The sequence below is a fragment of the Drosophila rhopaloa genome, unplaced genomic scaffold (genome assembly GCF_018152115.1).
Source record: "Drosophila rhopaloa isolate 14029-0021.01 unplaced genomic scaffold, ASM1815211v1 contig_3, whole genome shotgun sequence".
NCBI classification, from domain to species: domain Eukaryota; kingdom Metazoa; phylum Arthropoda; class Insecta; order Diptera; family Drosophilidae; genus Drosophila; species Drosophila rhopaloa.
Genome location: NW_025335123.1, coordinates 4,577,536 through 4,585,942, shown reverse-complemented (window position 1 = coordinate 4,585,942; position 8,407 = coordinate 4,577,536).

The window sequence follows — 8,407 nt, the reverse complement described above, 5'->3', positions numbered from 1 at the left end:
AAGTCAAAATGAGCAGCACCCAGAGAACGGCTTTGAAGGCGTGGTACGAGCGCCCTAATTTGGGGCATGGCAGGGGCAGTTGCATGCCATGCCGGCGAACACAGTATCTATTACAGCAGGTAAGATTTGTATTTATATAAGATTTTAATTACTCCATAGCCGAAAAGCATTTCATAGTGCTTACTCAAATTCAGAACGGATGTGGCATTTATATTTATGCTTTATTACATTTTAAACATGGTAGAAGACTGTTGTCAATGCAATGCAAAATATCAAATTTCGAGGGAGTAGCCTAAATATATTCTAAATTAAATATGGTATTGATTTATGGACTAATCAATTTGATATTATATTTTTGTTTTCGATGATTTTAATAACATTTACCATTTTCCCACATTAGTTATTCCACTACCAAGACTTTGTTTACAGATATTTTGATAGCTGCCGAAAAAAACCTGGAACTACCTTAAAGTTGTGCCACAAACTTCTCTCAATCTCACTTCAAGTACGTGCTGATGGACTTTTCCTCGGAATACATTTCCCGCAAAATGTCGCCTGCACTTATTATCCCGGTGGTGAGGCTCGAAGAGCCCACAGAAGCCACCGCTCCTTCGAAATACTCTGAATGGAAATTCACGAGGACCCGAGTGGACAAGTTGTTGCATGTATTTGCTGTGGCTTCGCCCGATTCTCACTTGTTTCCATTAACTTTCGCAATTTGACTTGCGCCATCGCCATCGACATCGTTGAAGCCAATGCCTGATCGGCTGCCAATTGTGTAAATTTGTCATTTCAGTCAGCGAAAAACGCGAAAAATGTAATTTGCAGCAACAATTGAGGGAAAGTGGTATTTTGATTAATCGTCGATTTGCATGCGAATGCGGAAATCCAACAAAAAACCAGACAAGAAAATCAATCCATATAAAAACGAGAAAATTGAATAAATATTGTAAGCGGAAACGCTTTTTGGATGCTCTGTAAACTTTGTCTCAGGTTCTTAGATCTAGTGTGGGAAACTTTTTTAAAAAATCTGTCACGATTAAAGGTATAAAATACCTCATTCAATTTATATTGAACTAATTAAGTAAGTTTACTCCAAGTGTAGATTAATTAAATAAACAAAATACCTAGTGTAAAATGTTGTATTGCAAGCAACACCTTTTATAGTAATTGTATATTAATTTAAAGCCACATAAAATTCATTTGTAGATTTTATTTAAATAGCCTTGTACACAGCATCCTTACCCCTTACTTTCAGGGTATAAAAACAACTTCCTGCAACATAAAACTATGGAGAGTCAGGGAAACCAGACCGTGCGAGTGGTAAAATAAAAAGAACAACGGCAGGCATAAAAGGGAAGCGCGCTGAAAATGGTGTTGATTTTTCAGCATTTTATTGTTTCGCTTTTTTCCCTCTCTTGGTTTTTATTTGCCATGCGGTGTTTGAAGATGAGGCCATCCTGTTTACACGGCGTATACATAATACGCATTACGTATACGCATCACGAATATGAGCGGTAGCTGGAAAATGCGGATATCGCATAGTGAAATGCGAGAATCGAAATTCAAAAAACGAAAAGCGAGTGTTGTTGGCCTTGCACTTAGGTATTTGACCAGTGGCAATGCACTGGCCTTTTTATCTGTTCACCTCGGATCGGTTTCTTGGCCGTACTTTTGGGCGCTCTGCTCCGCCTACTTTGGCGAATGCTGGTGTTTGTTTGCTCTGGTCACGCAGAACTCTGCGACCCTAATTACAGTTAATTGGTGCCTGCTGGGGGGAGGAGGAATGGGGGGAGGGGGGTTTGTGGCATGGTCGATGGGCAGGACTTTCCCGGCTGATGGGTCAAAGCTTATACGCACTGCACGACAGGGCAAAAATACACAATTTTCCACTTTGTACTAATCAAGAACTCATTATCCTTCATTATGCTTTTCAAGTTGCCGTGTTGGCGACGTCCTTCCGCCCTTCCTTCCTCCCTTCCTACCCCCTCCACCACCTCTTGCCCACATCCTAATGTCGCCGGCGCAGCTGCAATTGCAATGCGTCGACGCCGGAGACGTGAACCTTGCCCCAACACCGCAAAAAAATAATCAAAACGATTGGTCATTCAAGCTGCTATCTTTTAAAACAAAAAATAAAGATGTCATTTTATTAGAAATTTTTTGTTAAGGTGCCTTAATGTACGCAATATCATGTAAACTACGTCAAATCATTAATGATATTTTATTTAAAAATAAGTACTGCATTTATGAGAGAAAAATATTAGTTAAATATTTTTTTGTACAAATACAAATTTCATTGGATTAGTTAATAGCTGTCCAAATGTTTTCCTAACTATTTAAAATTCAAGACATCATTTTGCTGAGGCCTAAATTGGTTTTAAATTTATAAGAAATCCGGCATGATATGGTACCAAGCCCATATCGATATCGGCACTAATTGAATAGTTTTCTCACTGTGCACCTACCCTCTCTATAATATCCTTTAGCCGGCTCCACGGGAACCATCATTCATGTGGTCGGTCACTCCGGTTTGGCTTGCTTTGCTCTGCTTTGCTTGGCGAAGGGGAACCCGCAACTGCTGAGCTTAAATTATGCACAATTTTATAAATGCCACGGCAAATGTCGACACAAATTCACCAGGGTAGGGTGACGAGGGGAGGGGGAAGGAACACACATGAGCACTTAGCCAGAACGTGACTGCGGTCAGCATAAATAACAGGTCAAGGCGCTAGATGCGCCAAAGAACAAGGAGCTTGGGCACACATGGCGAGTGCAGCTCATTTAGACTCTTTGACCGATTACACCAGGCTCCAACAAAAGTGGATTTGTGTATTTGATAGGAACAGAAAATATGATCAAAGGAAAATTTAAATTTCGCTCTGAGTTGCCTTTAAGATTTTATATTTATGATCAGTTGAGAGAATGATTGTAAGCCGAAAATGATGTAGAATTATGTAGTTTACAATATCTTTTTTCATATATTAATCAGCATAAAACCTTCCAAGACTTACTTTCATATGTTTCTGTTTTCGGCCAAAAAAAACATTTATTTTCCGTATTTTTGGTCAAAATTACAGTTTTGTGCGTTTGTCGACCTATGTTATCAATTCCGTGTCGATTTGGAAATTTGTTTTGTAATAGTTTTTTACAGTTTTTATAAGAACACACCTCATTATTTTTATAAAAATTGCCCAAAAATTAAAATTAGAAGCTGCGAATGCCACTTTATTGGAAATTTTATAACGAATTCAACAAGGTATGACATTCCAACATGCGACCTTTATTTCCCAGGGTTTTGATCAAAAAACCAAGAAATGGAGCTAGTTTTTTCGGATTTCGACCAAAATAATGTTCATAAGGGGTAACATCATTTCTTTGAAAAATTAAAATTTGTTAGCTGTGAATGCTACTTTATGGGAAATTTTATAACGAATTCAAAGAGGTATCACATTCCAACATGCGACTATTATTTCCAAGGGTTTTGATCAAAAGACCGAAAAATCTAGCTGATTTTTTCTGGATTTTGGTAATAGAAATCTATCGAAAGTCGGATACTTGAGTGGTTTGTTTTTTGGCTTTTGGTCATTAAATATATAGAATGTATAAGGACCTTTCTTGTTTTAACTTTACCTGAGGACCATTGATTGAAGGTCGATTTATTTGCGACCATTATAAGAGGACATTTACCGAATAGGAACGCAGTCTACTTAACATCCAGGCGTAAGTGCTGCCCAAAGGGAGTGCGGCCGTCTCCGAGTCCTTGTTCCGGCTGACCCACTGCGGCACGGTGTCAATGTGCCTTTAATGAACGCATTTATGCCAAATGGCTCGCTGGCAAGAAAGGACACAAAAAACAACACCCGTTCGCAGCAGGACACTAGGAGGCTTCGAAGGAGCGAAATGAAAAGCGCTAATAAAGTGCACTTGTCGCCGCGGCAAAGGCGAACAGCAACAACTAATGGCCATTGGCCAGCACCACCTTCCGCCCCCCCCTTTGTTGTTGTTGCCAGAGCAGGGCTGGGGCGTGGCACCGCCTTGTTTACTGCCCGCCAAAAACAAGGACACTCGGAGCGGGGAGAGCGTTTCTAATTTCAGTCTGTGGTGCATAAATCTTTTCCTTGTGGCAGGGCAGCCAACTCTCCATTGTCCACCCACTGCAGTCGGTTAAAATTATTGTTATTGCTGCGAGTGTTTGTTAAAATTTTTGCAATTAAGTTTCAATCCCGGCAGCCAAGGCGTCCATTACAAACCGTTTAGTTGGCCATTCGATGGGGCAGGCACGCCACTCCCCTGTTTCCCGATTCCCGATTTCCAAGATGAGTGGACCTCGCCTCATGCATTTATTCATTTCATTTTGTTTAAGTGACCTTTCGGCCCGGCCAGCGCGTGACCTTTGACCGGGGGGGCACAGGTGAGTGGGTGGCGATGTGTTGGCTGCTTAATGACTGCACGTAGCCGCATGTGTGAAATGTTCGCCTGTGTGCGTGGCACACTTCATTAAATGCGCATATAATTTGTGACTCGCTCTGAACTTCGAAACCGCTTTTAATTGCCTCACACGGCCCGCAGGTTAAAAGGACACAGTGGAAAGGCAAACTGTGGCAAACTGATTTCAATCCCAGGTAGCTTAAAAACGTACTTTTTAAATTAATTTTGGAATAGCATCCAGAATAAAAATGGAAATCAATGAAGAGAATCTTTCCCTTTTTTCAAAAAATATCCATTAGAAATCAAAAATTACATTTTTTGATCAAGAAATCTGTAATTGTTTAAAATGATACTTAGCTTATAAGAGAGATCACTGTGTTAGGACTTATGTACATTTTTTAAGACCCTAATAATAAAAACGGTTAGAAAAATAAAAGAAAGTCACAGAAGTCAATATAATTTGAGATCGAAATATTTTTCATAGTCCAAACACATTCTTCTTAGGAGCCTTAAAGAATGCCTGTATATAGTTTTCTCCAAAAAGTTGATTCACTTAATGGAAGATTCGTAAGCCAGCTTCATTGAAGAATTTTCTTTTAGCTTCGTTGGATTTTCTTTATTTTGTTGAGCTCGTCTGCTTTTATTTAACCCTTCCTTTGAATTAATTTTACTTTTTCCAGCGTTTCTATGAGTTAAATAAGTTTTTCCTTTACTTTGTCATCTCAGCATGGCCTTTTCTTTGTTTGTCCCTGCGATTACTTAAAGCTGTCTGTCATCTGCTTCCTGCTGATTTTAGCCCCGACAGTCACACTTTAGCCCACTGTCCTAGAGGCCACCTTTCCTTCCACCTTCCACCTTTCCCATTTCCCATTTCCCCACCCATCATTTTGATCCCCGTGGGCTTTCCTTTCAGCCCGCCGGCCATTTTGTAGTTTGTTTTATTGCAATTGCATTACAAAGTCGCAGCTGCTGACAAGTGTGTGAGGGGGAAGGGGGAGCGGGGGGAGGTCCTCCGCCTAAAATGTTATTCATAGCCGAAGCGGAACAAACGCTTATTACACCTTTTAATTGGGAATTTATGGCAGACTTGAGTGGATGGCCGAGTGCGGGGGTGGGAGGAGGGGCGGAGCCGGGCAAGGCGGTTAATTTACAGCTGGGGCGGACAATGAGAACACCCACCCACCTGCAGACGCTGAATTTATGCCGCCCACCTTCGACCTTCGAGGGATAAGCAAATAATCCCCTTATAATTAGCAGCAAACAGGACACGAAAAAAAACGATGACAACAACAAGGCAAATGCCCAAGGACAACAACAGGCCGCCAAGTGGTTAATGTTGAGCAAATTATTAAATTTTTGGACCGCTGGGCTAAAGTGGGTGAGAGGGGCGAGTGGGTGAGGGGAGGGGGGGTGGTTGCGCCTAGTCGGGCCATAAAAAGATTAAACAGGCGAGCGGCGTGTTAATTTATGGCCAACAAATATGCTCGACAAAACGTTTAAGCAAGCCCCCTCGTGGCCCGCCGGAAAAAGGACTCGCCGCCAAAAGCCAAGGCCAAACGTCCTTGCGGGGCCAAAAGGGCCCCAAAAAAGGGGGTGGGTGGACAGTAGGGCCAGGTGGCCGTAGTCGCTTAGACCCGCTTAAAAAGTTGTAAAATTTGTTAAAATACTTGAGCGCGTCGAATAAAGAAAGCATGCGAAAAATTAAACGAGCGTAAATAATATAAAAAGCAACGACAAATGGACAACGGAATGGGCAGCAAAATATTCGTGGGTCGGGGGCCAAACAGATAGCAGCTGCATGGAACAAGTTTTAAGGAAATATTAGCACAAAAGAAGTCCTTTGTTCAACTCGGCCCAGAAAGGTTAGTTAAGGAACAAAATATTCAGCATCTAAAGGTTGAGTGAGAGGTAAATGAGAGGTAATCTGCGAGGCGGAAGAACAAAAAGTACTTGGCAATAAATAATTAAGAGAAAGTGTATGAATATTTCCGTACTTTTTCATTCTTTCCTAACATATATTTTAATCTTAAAAGGGAAAGGGTGCCAAGCTAACATTTACAGCTTGAAATTCAATTTAATTTTTGTTATCACCAACTTGCTTGTAACTTCTTAATAAAATTTTACATTTCCAAAATATAAACACAAAAATGGATCGGTCAGAATGCTAACGTGGCTGTTTTTTTTCCTATATACTCTAAAATAGGAATCGATTTATTTAAGTTATTCCATTGTGTCTTGGTTGATCACTCGGAAAAGTAATGTATACAGCCCGATTCTGTGGAATTATCATATATTATATTATAATATAATGCTTGCCAAGTTAGGTCGTTCTAGAATGTCCTTTTGAATAAAAGCTGGCTGGCACGTCTGGACCTGCCCATCCCGATTAATGCCCAATTAAGCTTTTGGCTGGACTCTCCCATGAAGCCCTTTGCCATCCGGACTGGACTTATCCAGGGAGCGGTTCCTTTTCACCGGGTTCTGGCACAATCAGATGGCTTTCAGTCGGCGCGGAATGCAATCAAAATGAGCTGCACAAAGCCGGAGCCGCATTATCCGATGTCTCTGACATTGTTTGGCCGGATGTCCAGGACGTTAAGGCCCTTAATGAAAACTGTCAGACAATGACAGCGATTTCCAGCGCCCCTCTCCGACGGCCCATGTCCATGTCCAATCATCGATCTGGGATATTATTATTAATATTTCATATAGGTACGGTCGCCGGTCCTGTCTCATTATAAAAACATTTAATAAAATTGCGATTAAATTCGCAAATAAAAGTGTGTGGAGCGCCGGAGTGAAGGAATAACGTTCAACTAATTAAGTTAATATTCCGAGACAGAGGGCCGGCGTAATTTATGGCCATTTGCATTTACATCGATTCCCGGAGGTTGGATGGGAATGGAGTTGAGCAGCTACTTTCGCGTCCACGTCGTCCATGATTCAAAAGTGTCATGCATTATGCAAATTAATTTAACTACAAACAAAAAGGCAATATGCAAAAGTCCTGCAAAAATGTAAAATGAAATGAACGAAAATAAAGGGAAAACCCCGCAGCGGGTGAAGACAACAAAGAGCAAAAAAGTGCAGAGCAATCATGCCTGACAGTGCGGAATTAAATCAAATAAAACATTCAATGCAACTAAAGAGTCCTGTCGCGACCACCGACAGAGACAGATAGAAGCCGTCTAGTAAATTAAATATTAATTACAATAAATCAAAATGGAGTGGACAATCGGATTCCAACCGAGGAGTTCGGCAACAATTCAGAGCGACCTAAAGTTTAAAGAGCTCTGGAACTTGATTTGATCACATTCGAAAATTGCTCTCGGCATTTCAATTAAAAATTGATAAGATCGCTTCAGATACAAAGATTGAAATCTTGTACAGCCTTTAAAGAAATATTTTATTAACTAGATATTTATTCACAATCATTATACAAATTTATACAGTTTCTGATTTAATTCGGAAACTGAGAAAGCTTCCCTCGATAAATATTAAGTTTTTAGGTAACATTTTGACAGAGCGAGCATTGCAAAGCTAATAATAAATTTAAATCCCCTTTTGCAGATTTCTGTAAATGTTGAAAATATAGTTTTTCCGTCTTAAAAAATATCTTGCAAATAAACAAAGCAAAACACAAATTTCGTGTATTTGGATATAAATTTGATTTCCAGGTTGTTTTTCTCATTATTGCAGATGTTTTTATACCCTTGCAGAGGGTATTATAATTTTGGTCAAAAGTGTGCAACGCAGTGAAGGAGACGTCTCCGACCCTATAAAGTATATATATTCTTGATCAGGATCACCTCCTGAGTTGATATAGCCATGTCCGTCTGTCCGTCTGTCCGTCTGTCCGTCTGTCTGTCCGTCTGTCCGTCTGTCCGTCTGTCCGTCTGTCTGTTTCTACGCAAACTAGTCTCTCAGTTTTAAAGCTATCGAATTGAAACTTTGCACACACCCTTCTTTCCTTTGC